At 36.6% G+C, this 19326-nt stretch overlaps 1 protein-coding gene across 12 annotated transcripts in view; it reads left to right on the top strand.

Annotated features, from left to right (window-relative positions):
* The window catches only part of HFM1 (helicase for meiosis 1), a 136414-nt gene that overhangs the window by 100803 nt on the left and 16285 nt on the right, over nt 1-19326 (top strand). Inside the window, exon 31 of one of the 12 annotated variants that reach the window (XR_008513491.2) lies at nt 2859-3020. The exons of 10 other annotated variants lie outside the window; for them this stretch is intronic. The gene's annotated coding sequence lies outside the window, so the exon portion shown is untranslated. The remainder of the gene's footprint in view (nt 1-2858; nt 3021-19326) is intronic. One more of the 12 variants, XR_008513492.2, reaches the window with a different exon arrangement.

Below are 19326 nucleotides of genomic sequence, written 5' to 3' on the forward strand. Positions count from 1 at the left end.
TAGATAGAAGCTAGTCACAGAAGACCAGATATTGTATGATTCAATTTATATGAAGTGTCTAGAACAGGTAAATCTATAGAGACAGAAAGTAGATTAGTGGTTGTCAGGGGTTGAGGGCAGGAATAAATGAGGAATGACTAATAATATAGTTATGTGGTGGGTTTTTTGTATGTATGGTGATGACAGTGTTCTGGAATTATATGATGACTGTTGCACAACCTTGGGAATATACTAAAAACCAACTGAATTGTACAATTTAAAAATGTGAATGGTATGGTATGAATTATAATTTAATTAAGAAATTTAAAAGTCCATTGTATTCCTGTATACCAGCAAAAAGGAGAAATTATAATTTTATTTTATTTTATTTTATTTTTTTAAAATATACTTTAAGTTTTAGGATACATGTGCACAACATGCAGGTTTGTTACATATGTATACATGTGCCATGTTGGTGTGCTGCACCCATTAACTCATCATTTAACATTAGGTATATCTCCTAATGCTATCCCTTCCCCCTCCCAACACCCCACAACAGGCCCCGGTGTGTGATGTTCCACTTCCTGTGTCCATGTGTTCTCATTGTTCAATTCCCACCTATGAGTAAGAACATGCAGTGTTTGGTTTTTTGTCCTTGCGATAGTTTGCTGAGAATGATAGTTTCCAGGTTCATCCATGTCCCTACAAAGGACACGAACTCATCATGTTTTATGGCTGCATAGTATTCCATAGTGTACATGTGCCACATTGTCTTAATCCAGTTTATCATTGTTGGACATTTGGGTTGGTTCCAAGTCTTTGCTATTGTGAATAGTGCCGCAGTAAACATACGTGTGCATGTGTCTTTATAGCAGCATGTTTTATAATCCTTTGGATATATATACCCAATAATGGGATTGTTGGGTCAAATGGTATTTCTAGTTCTAGATCCCTGAGGAATCGCCACACTGACTTCCACAACGGTTGAACTACTTTACAGTCCCACCAACAGTGTAAAAGTGTTCCTATTTCTCCACATCCTCTCCAGCACCTGTTGTTTCCTGACTTTTTAATGATCGCCATTCTAACTGGTGTGAGATGGTATCTCATTGTGGTTTTGATTTGCATTTCTCTGATGGCCAGTGATGATGAGCATTTTTTCATGTGTCTTTTGGCTGCATAAATGTCTTCTTTTGAGAAGTGTCTGTTCATATCCTTCACCCACTTTTTGATGGGGTTGTTTGTTTTTTTCTTGTAAATTTGTTTGAGTTCATTGTAGATTCTGGATATTAGCCCCTTTGTCAGATGAGTAGATTGCAAAAATTTTCTCCCATTCTGTAGGTTGCCTGTTCACTCTGATGGTACTTTCTTTTGCTGTGCAGAAGCTCTTTAGTTTAATGAGATCCCATTTGTCAATTTTGGCTTTTGTTGCTATTGCTTTTGGTGTTTTAGACATGAAGTCCTTGCCCATGCCTATGTCCTGAATGGTATTGCCTAGGTTTTCTTCTAGGGTTTTTATGGTTTTAGGTCTAACATTTAAGTCTTTAATCCATCTTGAATTCATTTTTGTATAAGGTGTAAGGAAGGGATCCAGTTTCGGCTTTCTACATATGGCTAGCCAGTTTTCCCAGCACCATTTATTAAATAGGGAATCCTTTCCCCATTTCTTGTTTTTGTCAGGTTTGTCAAATATCAGATGGTTGTAGATATGCGGCATTATTTCTGAGGGCTCTGTTCTGTTCCATTGGTCTATATCTCTGTTTTGGTACCAGTACCATGCTGTTTTGGTTACTGTAGCCTTGTAGTATAGTTTGAAGTCAGGTAGCGTGATGCTTCCAGCTTTGTTCTTTTGGCTTAGGATTGCCTTGGCAGTGCGGGCTCTTTTTTGGTTCCATATGAACTTTAAAGTAGTTTTTTCCAATTCTGTGAAGAAAGTCATTGGTAGCTTGATGGGGATGGCATTGAATGTATAAATTACCTTGGGCAGTATGGCCATTTTCACGATGTTGATTCTTCCTACCCATGAGCATGGGATGTTCTTCCATTTGTTTGTATCCTCTTTTATTTCATTGAGCAGTGGTTTGTAGTTCTCCTTGAAGAGGTCCTTCACATCCCTTGTTAAGTTGGATTCCTAGGTATTTTATTCTCTTTGAGGCAATTGTGAATGGCAATTCACTCATGATTTGGCTCTGTTTGTCTGTTATTGGTGTATAAGAATGCTTGTGATTTTTGCACATTGATTTTGTATCCTGAGACTTTGCTGAAGTTGCCTATCCGCTTAAGGAGATTTTGGGCTGAGACGATGGGGTTTTCTAGATATACCATCATGTCATCTGTAAACAGGGACAATTTGATTTCCTCTTTTCCTAATTGAATACCCTTTATTTCCTTCTCCTGCCTGATTGCCCTGGCCAGAACTTCCAATACTATGTTGAATAGGAGTGGTGAGAGAGGGCATCCCTGTCTTGTGCCAGTTTTCAAAGGGAATGCTTCCAGTTTTTGCCCATTCAGTATGATATTGGCTATGGGTTTGTCATAGATAGCTCTTATTATTTTGAGATACGTCCCATCAATAACTAATTTATTGAGAGTTTTTAGCATGAAGGGTTGTTGAATTTTGTCAAAGGCCTTTTCTGCATCTATTGAGATAATCGTGTGGTTTTTGTTGTTGGTTCTGTTTATATGCTGGATTATGTTTATTGATTTGCATATGTTGAAACAGCCTTACATCCCAGGGATAAAGCCCACTTGATCATGGTGGATAAGCTTTTTGATGTGCTGCTGGATTCAGTTTGCCAATATTTTATTGAGGATTTTTGCATTGGTGTTCATCAGGGATATTGGTCTAAAATTCTCTCTTTTTGTTGTGTCTTTGCCAGGCTTTGGTATCAGGATGATGCCGGACTCATAAAATGAATTAGGGAGGATTCCCTCTTTTTCTGTTGATTGGAATAGTTTCAGAAGGAATGGCACCAGCTCCTCCTTGTACCTCTGCTAGAATTCAGTTGTGAATCCATCTGGTCCTGGACTTTTTTTGGTTGGTAAGCTATTAATTATTGCCTCAATTTCTGAGCCTGTTATTGGTCTATTCAGAGATTCAACTTCTTCCTGGTTTAGTCTTGGGAGGGTGTATGTGTCCAGAAATTTATCCATTTCTTCTAGATTTTCTAGTTTATTTGCGTAGAGGTGTTTATAATATTTTCTGATGGTAGTTTGTATTTCTGTGGGATCGGTGGTGATATCCCCTTTATCATTTTTTATTGCGTCTATTTGATTCTTCTCTCTTTTCTTCTTTATTAGTCTTGCTAGTGGTCTATCAATTTTGTTATCTTTTCAAAAAACCAGCTCCTGGATTCATTGATTTTTTTGAAGGGGTTTTTATGTCTCTATTTCCTTCAGTTCTGCTCTGATCTTAGTTATTTCTTGCCTTCTGCTAGCTTTTGAATGTGTTTGCTCTTGCTTCTCTAGTTCTTTTAATTGTGATGTTAGGGTGTCAATTTTAGATCTTTCCTGCTTTCTCTTGTGAGCATTTAGTGCTATAAATTTCCCTCTACACTCGGGTTTGAATGTGTCCCAGAGATTCTGGTATGTTGTGTCTTTGTTCTCATTGGTTTCAAAGAACATCTTTATTTCTGCCTTCATTTTGTTATGTACCCAGCAGTCATTCAGGAGCAGGTTGTTCAGTTTCCATGTAGTTGAGCGGTTTTGAGTGAGTTTCTTAATCCTGAGTTCTAGTTTGATTGCACTGTGGTCTGAGAGACAGTTTGTTATAATTTCTGTTCTTTTACATTTACTGAGGAGTGCTTTACTTCCAACTATTGGTCAATTTTGGAATAGGTGTGATGTGGTGCTGAGAAGAATGTATATTCTGTTGATTTGGGGTGGAGAGTTCTGTAGATGTCTATTAGGTCCGCTTGGTGCAGAGCTGAGTTCAGTTCCTGGATATCCTTGTTAACTTTCTGTCTTGTTGATCTGTCTAATGTTGACAGTGGGGTGTGAAAGTCTCCCATTATTATTGTGTGGGAGTCTAAGTCTCTTTGTAGGTCTCTAAGGACTTGCTTTATGAATCTGAGTGCTCCTGTATTGGGTGCATATATATTTAGGATAGTTAGCTCTTGTTGTTGAATTGATCCCTTTACCATTATGTAATGGCCTTCTTTGTCTCTTTTGATCTTTGTTGGTTTAAAGTCTGTTTTATCAGAGACTAGGATTGCAACCCCTGCCTTTTTTCATTTTCCATTTGCTAGGTAGATCTTCCTCCATCCCTTTATATTGAGCCTATATGTGTCTCTGCACATGAGATGGGTTTCCTGAATACAGCACACTGATGGGTCTTAACTCTTTATCCAGTTTGCCAGTCTGTGTCTTTTAATTGGAGCATTTAGCCCATTTACATTTAAGGTTAATATTGTTATGTGTGAATTTGATCCTTTCATTATGATGTTAGCTGGTTATTTTGCTCGTTAGTGGATGCAGTTTCTTCCTAGCCTCAATTGTCTTTACAATTTGGCATGTTTTTACAGTGGCTGGTACCGGTTGTTCCTTTCCATGTTTAGTGCTTCCTTCAGGAGCTCTTTTAGGGCAGGCCTGGTGAGGACAAAAATCTCTCAGCTTTTGCTTGTCTGTAAAGGATTTTATTTCTCCTTCACTTATGAAGCTTAGTTTGGCTGGATATGAAATTCTGGGTTGAAAATTCTTTTCTTTAAGAATGTTGAATATTGGCCCCCACTCTCTTCTGGTTTGTAGAGTTTCTGCCGAGAGATCAGCTGTTAGTCTGCTGGGTTTCCCTTTGTGGGTAACACAACCTTCCTCTCTGGCTGCCCTTAACATTTTTTCCTTCATTTCAACTTTGGTGAATCTGACAATTATGTGTCTTGGAGTTGCTCTTTTTGAGGAGTATCTTTGTGGCATTCTCTGTATTTCCTGAATTTGAATGTTGGCCTGCCTTGCTAGATTGGGGAAGTTCTCCTGGATAATATCCTGCAGAGCGTTTTCCAACTTGGTTCCATTCTCCCTGTCACTTTCAGGTACACCAATCAGACGTAGATTTGGTCTTTTCGCATAGTCCCATATTTCTTGGAGGCTTTGTTTGTTTCTTTTTATTCTTTTTTCTCTAAACTTCTCTTCTCGCTTCATTTCATGAATTTGATCTTCCATCACTGATGCCCTTTCTTCCAGTTGATCGAATCAGCTACTGAGGCTTGTGCATTCGTCACATACTTCTCGTGCCGTGGTTTTCAGCTCCATCAGGTCCTTTAAGGACTTCTCTGCATTGGTTATTCTAGTTAGCTGTTCATCTAATTTTTTTTCAAGGTTTTTAACTTCTTTGCCATGGGTTCGAACTTCCTCCTTTAGCTCGGAGTAGTTTGATCATCTGAAGCTTTCTTCTCTCAACTCATCAAAGTCATTCTCCGTCCAGCTTTGTTCCGTTGCTGGTGAGGAGCTGCGTTCCTTTGGAGGAGGAGAGGCACTCTGAATTTTAGAGTTTCTGGTTTTTCTGCTCTGTTTTTTCCCCATCTTTGTGGTTTTATCTACCTTTGGTCTTTGATGATGGTGACAAACAGATGGGGTTTTGGTGTGGATGTCCTTTCTGTTTGTTAGCTTTCCTTCTAACAGTCAGGACCTTCAGCTGCAGGTCTGTTGGAGTTTGCTGGAGGTCCACTCCAGACCCTGTTTGCCTGGGTATCAGCAGCAGAGGCTGCAGAACAGCGGATATTGGTGAACAGCAAATGTTGCTGCCTGATCGTTCCTCTGGAAGTTTTGTCTCAGAGGAGTACCCGGCCATGTGAGGTGTCAGTCTGCCCCTACTGGGGGATGCCTCCCAGTTAGCCTTCTTGGGGGTCAGGGACCCACTTGAGGAGGCAGTCTGTCCATTCTCAGATCTCCAGCTGCATGCTGGGAGAACCACTACTCTCTTCAAAGCTGTCAGACAGAGACATTTAAGTCTGCGGAGGTTTCTGCTGCCTTTTGTTTGTCTGTGCCCTGCCCCTAGAGGTGGAGTCTACAGAGGCAGGCAGGCCTCCTTGAGCTGTGGTGGGCTCCACCCAGTTTAAGCTTCCTGGCTGCTTTGTTTACCTACTCAAGCCTCGGCAATGGCGGGCGCCCCTCCCCCAGCCTTGCTGCTGCCTTGCAGTTTGATCTCGGACTGCTGTGCTAGCAATGAGCGAGGCTCTGTGGGTGTAGGACCCTCTGAGCCAGGCGCGGGATATAATCTCCTGGTGCGCCATTTGCTAAGACCATTGGAAAAGGGTAGTATTAGGGTGGGAGGGACCCGATTTTCCAGGTGCCGTCTGTCACCCCTTTCTTTGACTAGGAAAGGGAATTCCCTGACCCCTTGTGCTTCCTGGGTGAGGCGATGCCTTGCCTTGCTTCGGCTAACACTCGGTGCACTGCACCCACTGTCCTGCACCCCCTGTCCGACACTCCCCAGTGAGATGAACCCGGTACCTCAGTTGCAAATGCAGAAATCATCTGTCTTCTGCATCGCTCATGCTGGGAGCTGTAGACTGGAGCTGTTCCTATTCGGCCATCTTGGCTCTTCCCCTCGAAATTATAATTTTACAACAGCATTTACAGTAGCATAAAATATCAACCTTGTAATAGAATAACAAAAGATGCTCAAGACCACTACATGAAAACTAAAAATCATTGTTTAAGGGAAGTTAGGGAAAACATACTTAATTAAGATACCATTTCAAGAACTGAAAAGTTTAATATTATAAAGATGTCAGTTCTCCCTAAATTAATCTTTATATTCAGTGCCATCCCAATTTCAGCAGGGTTTTGCTGTTGTTGTCATTTTTTTTCTGAAATGACCAGCTAATTATAAAATTCATATGAAAATTCAAAAGGACAGGGTAGTCAGGGCAAACTTGAAGAAAAACATATTGGGCAACCTACTTTACTACATATCAAGAACTGTTATTAAACAGTAGATAATAAGAATGTGATGTAGGCATAAGGATAGACACATTAACCAGTGGAATGGACTAGAGTCCAGAAATACACCTACAAATAATACAGTCATTGTTTTCTGACAAAGGTGAAGTGCCATGCAGTTGGAAAAAGGACAGTCTTTCAATAAATGCTGCTAGATCAACTGGATGTCCATATTGAAAAAATTGTATGTCAGGCTGGGCGCGGTGGCTCACGCCTGTAATCCCAGCATTTTGGGAGGCCAAGGTGGGCGGATCACGAGGTCAGGAGATTGAGACCATCCTGGCTAACATGGTGAAACCCCATCTCTACTAAAAAATATAAAAAATTAGCCGGGCATGGTAGCAGGTGCCTGTAGTCCCAGCTACTCGGGAGATGAATGGCATGAACCTGGGAGGCAGAGCTTGCAGTGAGCCGAGATTGCCACTGCACTCCAGCCTGGGTGACAGAGTGAGACTCTGTCTCAAAAAAAAGAAAGAAAAAATTGTATGTCAACTCTGACCTTACACTGTACACAAAACTTATTTCCAAATAGATGACTGATTTAAATGTGAAAGAAAAACAATAAAACTTTTAGAGGAAAAAAAATAGGTCTTCGAGACCTTGAGATAGGTTGACTTTTTTAAAAAAACAGGGCACAAAACTTTCTAACCATAAAAACATAATGAATTTGACTATGTTAAAATTAAGAACTCTGTTCATCAAAAAGATACCATTAAGAGAGTGAAGGGTGCAACTCACAGAATGTAAGGAAAAAAATGGAATACATATACCTGGCTGTTATGGGCTGAATTGTGTGTACCCCCAAATAAATATGCTGAATTCCTCAGAATGCGACTGTATTTGGAGATAGGGTCTGTAAAAGATAATTGAATTAAAATAGGGTTCCTTAGGGTGAACCCCAATCCAATATGACTGGTGTTCTTATAAGAAGAGGAAATTAGGATACAGGCACACATGGAGGGAAGATCATGTGAAGACACAATGAGAGCCATTCACAAGCCAAGGAGAGGAACCTCAGAAGATACCAACCCTACCAACACCTTGATCTTGGACTAGTAGCCTCTAGAATTGTGAAACAATAAATTTCAGTTGTTTAAGCCACTCAATCTGCCACTTTGTTATGGCAGCCTTAACAAATTAATACACTGGAAAGAACGATCTTACATAATATATAAAGAACTCCTATGTGTATAAGTAAACATTTAAAAAATGGGTACTCAATTAAACAGACACTTCAAAATGGAGGATATCCAAAAAGTCAGGAACCTATGAAAGAGTATTTAAGTTCATTAGACAAAGTGAGAATGAAAATCTACAATGAGATATTGCTGTATCAGTGTGCAACCATCAAAAGGACTTAAGTGAAAAAGAAAATACCAAGTATTGATAAGGATATATAACAACTATTACTCTTAATCACTAATGTGATTGTAGATTGATACAACTACTTCAGAAAACTAGCAGTATTTATTAAAGTTTAGCATATGCATTCTATGATAGAGTAATTCCCCTTGCATATTATGTGATAGAGCAATTCTGCTTCTAGGTATATACCAGATAAAAGCGTGCATATATGTTCACCAAAAGATGTATTTTGGAATGTTCATAGCAGTACTATCATATTAGCCCTAAAATGGAAACCAGCCATAAGCTCATCAGCAGTTAGATGGACAAATAAGTTGTGGTATATTGACCCAATACAATTCTACAGGGGTCAGAAAACTTTCCTAAAATGCCAGATAGTAAATGTTTTTGGTTTGCAGACTATAGATCTTCTTTATAACTATGCAACTCTGTCTTTGTAGGTGTTTGCAACCCAAAAGCAGCCATAGACAATATGTAAATGAATAGACATGGGTGTATTCCAATAAAACTTTATTTACAAAAATAGATGGCTGGCCCATGAACTATAGTTTCCAACCCCTGCCTTAGAGCAAGGAGATTGAATTACCTATGACTACACACAACAATATGAATGAATATCACTAACATAAGGTTAAGCAAAAGAAGCCAGACACAAAAAAGGTAATACTGTATGAGTCCATGTATATAAATTGCAAAAATAAGCACTACTAACTCTCATGGTTTGAATTGTTTCACAAAAACATACGTTGATGTTCTAATCCCTGGTACCTGTGAATGTGATCTTGTCTGGAATAGAGTTTACAGATGTAATCAAGTTAAGGTGGACCCTAATCCAATATGACTGCATCCTAATCCAATATGACTGGTGTCCTTATATGAAAAGGCAAAAAGACGCAGACACTGAGAAAACTCCATAAGAATACCAATACAGAGGAAAGACAGCCATGCAAAGACAGGCAGAGATTATAGTTATGCTCCCACAAGCCAAGAAATGTCTAGAGCTATCAGAAACTGGAAGAGTTGAGGAAGGATCCTCCCCTAGAGGCTTCAGAGGGAGTATGGCTCTGCCAACAACTTATTTCAGACTTTTAATCTTCAGAACTGTGAAAGAATAAATTTCTGTTGTTTTAAGCCACCCAGTGTGTGGTGCTTTGTTATAGCCACCCTAGAAAACTAATATACTAATCTGTGCTGTTAAAAGTCAAGATAAAGGTTACTCTTGACAAAGTTGACTAGAATAGGACAGAAAGATAGTTTCTAGGGGTGCTGATATTTCTCTGTTGTGGGTGGTACTGAACCCTATATATATATTATTTCCTTATTAAGTCAAGAACTTTCACCTTTTCACTTAAAGGAAACTACAGCTTCTCTTTGGCACATCCAAATTGCCAGCATCACTACTCTTGTGCTTTGGGGCCATTATTAAGTAAAATAAGGGTCACTTGAACACAAGTACTGTGATACCATGACCGTCGATTTGATCATTGAGACACCTACCAAGTGACTAAGGGGTGGGTAGCATATACAGCCTGGATATGCTGGGCAAAGGAATGATTCACATCCAGGACAGAATGAAGTGGGACAGCATGAGATTCTATCACGCTACTCAGAATGGTGTACAATTTAAAACTTCTGAAATATTTATTTCTGAAAATTTTCATGTAATATTTTCGGACCAGAGTTGACCTTGGGTAACTGAAACTGTGGAAAGCAAAATCATGGATGAAGGGGGCTACTGTATGTAGTCATCCAAATCTTAGGAACTTAAGCACATCCGTATTGTACAATTCAATTTTTATATGCAAATTTATATATCCCTGGATAAAGATACACAATTATACCTTTAGACCTAACATACATACACTCTTTCTTAGTAACTGACACGATTAAGGGGCAATAGATTACCCTACTAAGGTTGTGACACTAAATTTGGGCCTTTTCAAAACAATCCAAATTTCAGTTGTTCTAATCCCTTGTCAAATGGTGTTATTAAATGATACAAACTGATATTTAGTTCAGAGAATATAATTGCTAAATGGCTATTTCCAAATATGCTTTCATGTTGAACAAATGTTTCAATTTTGTATATCATCAAATTATAGGACTATATATAAAAACAAAAACATGCACCTTAGGGAATATAAAATAATGAAACATTCTTTTCATGCTTTCTACAACTTATATTAGTCCGTTTTCATGCTGATGATAAAGACATAACTGAGACTGGGTAATTTATAAAGAAAATGAGGTTCGATGGGCTCACAGTTCCACGTGGCTGGGGAGGCCTCACAATCATGGCAGAAAGTGAAAGGCACGTCTTACATGGTGGCAGACAAGAGAGAATGAGAGCCAGCCGAAAGGAGAGACCCCTTATAAAATCATCAGATCTTGTGAGACTTATTCACTACCACAAGAACAGTATGGGGGAAACTGCCCCCATGATTCAATTATCTCCCCCAGGTCCCTCCCACAACATGTGGAAATTATGGGAGCTGCAAATCAAGATGAGATTTGGGTGAGGACACAGCCAAACCATATCAAACTTTTTGAAAACATTCTTTTAGCTGCAATTTCTCACATATGGTTATAGTTCCAAGAGATAAAATTCTTGTATAATTTGAGGAAGAACATTTTTGTTATTTTTAATATATGGCAATGTGAGACATATTTTTAAGTTGTAAAAACAAAAATTAAAAAATTTTCAGGCCTGCTCTTAGTATATGAAGATTAGGCATTTAAACTTCTTATCCTTTAAATGCATTCTAAATAAGAATTATAGGCTTTGCTTAATTTGAAGAAAATCTATTTGACATTAATACATTTATCTTCATTTGCAGTATTATTCTGAATATGAATGTCTTGGAGCTGGGTGCAGTGGCTCACACCTGTAATCCCAACACTTAGGGAGGCCGAGGCAGGCAGATCACCTGAGGTCAGGAATTCCAGACCAGCCTGGCCAATGTGGTGAAACCCCATCTCTACTAAAAATACAAAAATTAGCTGGGCATGGTGGCAGGCACCTGTAATCCCATGTAATACCAGCTACTCGGGAGGCTGAGGCAGGAGAATCACTTGAGCCTTGGGCGGAGGTTGCAGTGAGCTGAGATTGCACCACTGCACTCCAGCCTGAGCAACAAGGGCAAAACTCTATCTCAATAATAATAATAATAATAATAATAATTAATGTAGTTGAATGAATACAAGGATAAAGCCAATCCTCAGGCACATTGTGTGTACATTTAAATACTAGTCAAAAGGCAGTCTACTTTTCTTTATATTCTTTGGTGTGTATGTGCATTAAGTTGCAAAATCAAAGACTCCAGTTCAGTGTATTCCTTTTCTTCATAAATAAATAACAAAATGATAGTAAAATATTTGACAGAAAAATGAGAAGGAGACTCATCATTAAAAAAAGTAAAACCATGAATTGCATAAATCTATGATTAGCATAAATGGAGAACTGCAAAAGTGAAAGTAATATTAAAAAAAACTCCAGTAGCTTCTGCACAGACCAAATTATTTGAATTTATAATTAGAAAGTTACGCTAAGTGTGTCAGAGATTCTTGCTGTTTTTTATTTATTCTCTGGACTTCTTTTTTTAAAGAAGTGACCCTTGCCCCGCCACCTGTTAATGACCCTGTTAAAGTAATTTTAAGTATTTTCTTTTGATACATTTCTATTTGATATTATTAATAAATTTACTTTAAATGCTTGGAACTGGAGGCTTTATAACATGTAAATTAATATAATATGTGGCAAAACTATGAAAATATTTGCACCTCAGATTATGACAGTGATGGAATATGGAATCTGCTATCTTTAGAGTATACTTAAGAGTACAGCTTAGGCTGGGCACGGTGACTCACACCTGTAGTCTCAGCACTTTGGGAGGCCGAAGTGGGTGGATTGCTTGAACTTACAGGTTCGAGACCAGCCTGGGCAACATGGCTGGTCTTTACAAACCCTGTCTCTACAAAAAATACAAAAATTAGCTGGGTGTGGTGGTGCATACCTGTAGTCCCAGCTACTGAGGGGGCCGAGCTGGGAGGATCACTTGAGCCTGGGAGGCCGAAGTTTCAGTGAGCCGCGATGGTGCCACTGCACTCCTGCCTAGGTGATAGAGCCAGACTTTTTCTCAAAAGAGAAGAGTACAGCTTAGATTATTTTTTTTTCTGAGAACCTTATCTTTCTAATTACCAATATCTGTAAGCTTATATTTGCTAATAAGACAATTTCAGACATTCTCAGGAGGTAGGGAGCGCGGCAGGGTAAAGGGAGCACTTTTATTTTCAAAGTACCATTTGTAACAAAAATACAGCAAAAAGATTTCGTCAGGTAGTATCCATGTGCTAGTATTCTATAAACAAACAAAACTTGCATACAGTCCTCATTCCTGACAAGACTTGCCAACTTTGCCTTGAAATTTTTGGGAGCCCTCAGAATCTCTCTAATTAGAGTCCCAGATCCTAGTTGCTGCCACTGGGAGCAAATGTGCATAGTCATTGTGCACCACCTTGTGGCAGCGTTTAGACATGCATCTTTTTTAGAAGTTCCTTAGTATTTAAGAGCCAAAGGCAACTCTTTATTCTTCATTTTAAAACAGCAACTTGCAAAGCTTTTCTTCCAAGTCTTCCCACCTCAAAACAATAGGTTCCTTCTCTAAATAACTTAAATGAATCTTTTGGGAGAGTTAAAGCAACTGGTACAACTAGAGAGAGAATTGTTGATAGATCAGGCTCTGGAATTAAACTACCTTGAATTAGAATCTCAAATTTGCTACTTACTAACAGCATAGTCTTGAACATCTTACTTAACCTCTGTAAGAATTAATTTTCTCATAGGTGAAATGGAGATATAATAGGAACCTTACAGGCAGACAACCAAGGGTGACGAGACATTTGAGGAAAATGTAGAATGTGTGAAAGTCCAAAATAAGGAAATAGAAAACGGATGAAAGAGCAACAGGATGATTCAGGAATGTAATAAAACCTAATATAAAACTTTAGTAACCTCCGAGAAATTAAAGATTAAATTGCAACCACAAAACTGAATAGGATGCCATTTTAAAATAAAAAGAACCAGAGCAAGCACAGAGAAGCAAAAATTATGTTTGGAAAGAAAACCGGAGGGCTCGAACATAAAGTCAATACCTTCTCAATGAAAGCAAAAAGTCAAGGAGACAGAAAATATAAGAGAAAAGGGGGGCAATTTAAGAACCTAGTATCTAACTTATAAGTGTTCAAGAAAGAACAAACAAGTCAGAAGAAATAATTTGAGAAACCTTTTCAGAACTGAAGTGAGACAGAAATCTTCACATTAAAAAGTCTTACTTAATGCTAGTTAGGATGAATGAAAGGTCTACAAATAAAGCATAATTGCAATATTTCAGAACATTGTGGATAAAGAGAAAATTGTAAATGCTTACAAGGAACAAAAATTTAAAAATGTAGTAGCCTTTTTTGTGAGCAATGTTGGATGCTAAAAGTCAATTGATTTAAAATTCCAGGGGGAAGCCAGGCGCAGTGGTTTATGCCTGTAATCTCAGCTACTTGGAAGGATGAGAAGGCAGGATTGCATGCGCCCGAGAGTTCAAGGCTGCTGTGAGCTGTGGTCTCACACCTGTACTCCAGCCTGGGTGACAGAGCGAGACCCTGTCTCCAAAACTGTAATAATAAAAAATAAAATTCCAAGGGAAAAATGATTTTCAACCTTACATTCTATGCCCAGCCAAACTACTAAGTATGAAAGTAATATAAAGATGCCTAATACATTCAAAGATTCAGAACATTTTATTCTCATACATCCTTTCTTAGGCAGTTGTTCGAAATTGAGCACCAGTAAAACAAGAAAGAAAAAGCCCAAGAATCCATTTGTAGTAGATTCAGCCCAGGAACTTAATGAAAGGAAGTTCAAAGGTGACAGTTACAGGACAGGTCTAGATTGCATTAGGAGGCAGATAGAGGGTTCAAGGAAGGAGGCATCTATGAGGGGGGAATAAATGGGTGAGGTATTCCCATGTATTTGCTTTTACCCTTGAACTATTGAGTGAACTTAAAGAAACAAGATGGATATTGCTAGACAAAAAGGAAGGCTGCAAAACTTCAGGGGAAGCAATATGCTGCTCAGGAAAGAAAGCCACTCCATTTGATACTGCATTAAAAATATTTTTACCTTCTGTATATCTCTCGAATCAGTCTATTCTCTGTAACTCTACTACCACCACCACTCTGGAGTTACCATCATTTCTGCTTGGACTTCTACTGGTTTTCTTGCATCCTTTCTGTCTTATTTCAAATCTGTTCTCCATATTACACTCTATATGGTGACGTTTTTCACAATGCAAATCTGATTGTGCCCCCTCTTCGGTTAAAACACTTCGGTGGCTTCCCATAGCTCTTAGAATCTAAATCATTAGCATCCCCTAGAAGGTTCTATATGGTCACATGGTCAACCAGTCCCTAAGCAGCAATGTCATGGTAGCTGCTATATGGTCTTGCCTCACTTCTGTAGATTTGGCTGGTAAGGACACCCTAATGGATTTAAACAGTTTATTACTTACACAGATGGCAAAGCAAGATCAGCATGGTATTAGCTGCTTACATCCCCAATTCCACAGGATGATACCAAACTAGGGGGGTCAGATGACAGACAACATGAGTGGCGGGTTGCTTTGTTTTTGAGAAGTGAACTCTAGGCTTCAGCTAAGCAGTTTTATCTGAAAGGGGCAAAATGGAAAGTTCCATGCCTTAGTGGAATCAGGGAGGCAGATGAGAAACTGCCTCACGGCAAGTCTTCTGCAAGATCGGGGGTCTTCTGCAAGGTATGGAGCAAATGTGAAATGGCCTTTGATAGCTCCTCACAAGACTGCCTATCTTGCCATTTTTAAGGATGATCATGGGGCATTCTGCCAACAGTTGAGTCTTACCTACATGGCCTATATGAAGACATGCAATTGCCATGGTGCCATGGTGGAACTGTTCCCCTACAAACATAGGCTGCCTTTACTACCACTGTAGTCTCATCTTACATACTTTCTCATATTTGCTAGCATCAGTCATATTGACCTTTCAGTTTCCCCAATGTGCCATGCTTTTCCTTGTCATAGAACTTCAGCATATGCTATCCCCTCTGCCTGAACCCTACTTTCTCCTCCTTCTTTGCCTTCTTAACTTCCCTTCTTTCTTCGGTACTCAGCCCAACGTTCCTGACCAGAACAGCTCCACTTGTTACCACATAGCATGATGTCCCTCTCCTTCACAGCATTCAGAACAATTTTAGTTTAAAATTTATTTGTTTAATCTTGAATTGATGTAGTAGTAGAGATAGCGGAGATAATATATACATTAATATATTTGTTTATCACTTAATTGTCAATTGTTTTTACATACTTAATTACATTTTATTTTTACGTCTCTGTGAGGTAAACAGAACAGATATTATTTTAAATCTTTTTTCCCAAATAAGAGCCTATATTAGAGCTCATTTTTTTTTCTATTTTAGTGTTCCCTGTACTTCACCACTATGTTTTTTCTGTAAATACATTCAATATAAGGCAGCATACAGTAAGCAAGAGGCACAGAGAAAATGCCACAGGGGCCCAAAGGAGAGGGAAATCAGATCAGGTGATCACCATAGACCTCCAACCCGGAGGTGCAGTTTGAGTCAGACTTGAAGGTTGGTAGGCATCTGTTGGGCAAGGAAATGAGGGTCTTCTAAGACAAGAGATAGTATCAAAGCTACAGTTATAAAAAGGCATGGAACTATTTGAAGAATGGCAATTGAATGTGTTTTGATGGATGTAGGGTTAATATGGGTCCCAGGAAGGGAAGCTGGAATTGGATGGTGCAGGACGTTGAAGATGGAATTGATTTTGCTGGCAGTAGGAAGTAACTCATGTTTCTAAGTGGGCAGATTGGTCTGATCAGCATTGGACTTTAAAAGTATTAAATAAGCAACAATGTGTAGAATAAATTGTATCTTGGAGGACTGGATTCAAAGAAACCAATTCTGATCTAAGTGAGCGGTAACAGGATCATGACTTGGGACAAAACACCTGAAACAGTAAGTCATGACACACCTTACAAAGTTTAAAGTCAAAGCCTTTCAGTCAGTGACTAATAGGAACACACTTGGGTTTGAGGAATGTTAGGTTTGTTTAATGTACTGCAGCAAAGGAGAGCACCATAGCAACAGAACTGTGGGTCATCTCAGGGAGCTGGGAGGATTTTCTTCTTACAGGATTTCAGAATCTTATTATAGGATTTCAGAATCTTATTATAGGATTTCAGCTTGTGCTGGGTGACTCTTAGGAAGGTTTAGGGAAATCAGAGATCAGTTCTAGATTGGATGCTCTCAGGAAGTAAGATGTTGGATATTTTGGTACTTTTTTTTTTTGGAAGTGAGAGGATTTAAAAAATAGTAGTCATCTGTGTTAGCCAGAAGAGGGGGATGTTTCATTATTTTTTATAGTTCTTGAGGGTTCTTTTCTCTAGTTTCAGAAACATTTACATGGTAGTCTTATCTCTGTCTTCTTCTACTATGGTCACAGAGTGGCCTTATCTGGGTATTTATATTCTCAAAATTGTTTGCTCAATTGGGAATACTGTGGTTAGCTGTCAGCTTCCAGCCACCCAGGTGTTTTCTTTTTACTTTATCAGTACCCAATACATTGATCTGTTCAGCTCTAAGGACCAGCCGTTGCCTCATACGTTGAGCAGCCTCATCCATTTACCCTAGGCTGCAATATGTATATTATCACTGTCTAGACGTGCCATGACTTGGAAAGCTTGATTGAACAATGGTACCGAAAATGAAGAGTAAACTACCAAGAAATGCTGTAAAGTTTTCAAGCTCTCCACTATCTCCAACATTTCTGGTTCACTTAAAATCTATGCTCCAGCAAAAATAAGCTGATTTCAGCTCTTACAATCTGTGATTTGCTGCCTTTGGGTATTATGCCCTCCACCTGGAATATCTTCCCTTCATCTCATTCTCATGTTCATATTTCCATCTGTCCTTCAAGGACCAGTTCAAACATCTCTCTTCTTCCCCGTGCTACTAGTGAGAGCTAAGATCAAGAAAATGCTGATTTAAAATACAATAAATTAAGAGTAAATTATATATTTAGATATATTAATTCTAACTTAGAGGAGTCAAGATGGAAACAATCTCTCTTTCCTGTGAATTCATATAGCTAATTTCTTAGATCCCTAAACATTTATTTCTAATATTTATTAAATATGTATTACATCCTGTTTACTAACTTCTGTCAGCAGTACCATCAAAATGCCATGATGTTTACTTCTTTCCAGGTTTTTCAGGCTTGAGTACAAAGCAGCAGAAGTGTTTTTAAACTCCACCCTCATTCTTGCCTCATTTAGTATAAAAGTTACTGATATGTGGCCATATTTGGCCCTATTTTTATATATATATAAAATATATATTATATATATAAAGTACATATATTATATATATTAGTATATATATTATATATATAAAGTACATATATATTAGTATATATTATATATATAAAGTGTATATATTTTATACATATAAAGTATATATATTTTATATACATATAAAGTATATATATTTATATACATATAAAGTATATATATTTATATACATATAAAGTATATATATTTTATATGTATATATAAAGTATATATATTTTATATGTATATATAAAGTATATATATTTTATATGTATATATAAAGTATATATATTTTATATGTATATATAAAGTATATATATTTTATATGTATATATAAAGTATATATATTTTATATGTATATATAAAGTATATTTTATATGTATATATAAAGTATATTTTATATGTATATATAAAGTATATATATTTTATATGTATATATAAAGTATATATATTTTATATGTATATATAAAGTATATATATTTTATATGTATATATAAAGTATATATATTTTATATGTATATATAAAGTATATATAATATGTATATATAAAGTATATATATTTTAGATGTATATATAAAGTATATATATTTTAGATGTATATATAAAGTATATATATTTTAGATGTATATATAAAGTATATATATTTTAGATGTATATATAAAGTATATATATTTTAGATGTATATATAAAGTATATATATTTTAGATGTATATAGAAAGTATATATATTTTATATAGAAAGTATATATATATTTTATATATAGAAAGTATATATATATTTTATATATAGAAAGTATATATATATTTTATATATAGAAAGTATATATATATTTTATATATAGAAAGTATATATATTTTATACTTATAAAGTATATGTGTATATATTATACTGTATACTTATATAAAGTATATATATTTTATATATATAAAGTATATATATAGTATATATATATAAAGTATATATATTTTATATATATAAAGTATATATATACTTTATAAAATATATATACTTTATACTTTATATATAAACTGTATATATACATAATATATATAAACTTATATATATAATTATATATAATTATATTATATATATTATATATAAAAATATTTATATTATATATAATATATATATAAATATATAATATATAATTATATATAATATATATAATATATTATATATATAAACATATATATAAACTTTATATATATAAACTGTATATACTTTATATATATACTTTATATAAAGTATATATATACTTTATATATATACTTCATATATATATAAATAAATATATATAAATAAATATATATAAAGTATATATAAAGTATATGCAGTTTATATATATATAAAGTTTATATATATAAGTTTATATATATAAAGTATATACACACACACACACATATACACACACACCAGGGAGGTTATACACACACACCAGGGAGGTTGAGAGAAGCTTGTAGGTGGCTAGATGTTTCTTGTTGGGACTAATAGTGGGGCAGGGACTAACTTATCAAAAATATGTTTTAAAAATTACCAGGCATGGTGGTAAGTGCCTGTAGTCCCAGCTACTTGGAAGGCTGAAACAGGAGGATCTCTTGAGCCCAGGAG

Source organism: Pongo abelii, chromosome 1 (assembly GCF_028885655.2).
Source record: "Pongo abelii isolate AG06213 chromosome 1, NHGRI_mPonAbe1-v2.0_pri, whole genome shotgun sequence".
Lineage (NCBI taxonomy): Eukaryota > Metazoa > Chordata > Mammalia > Primates > Hominidae > Pongo > Pongo abelii.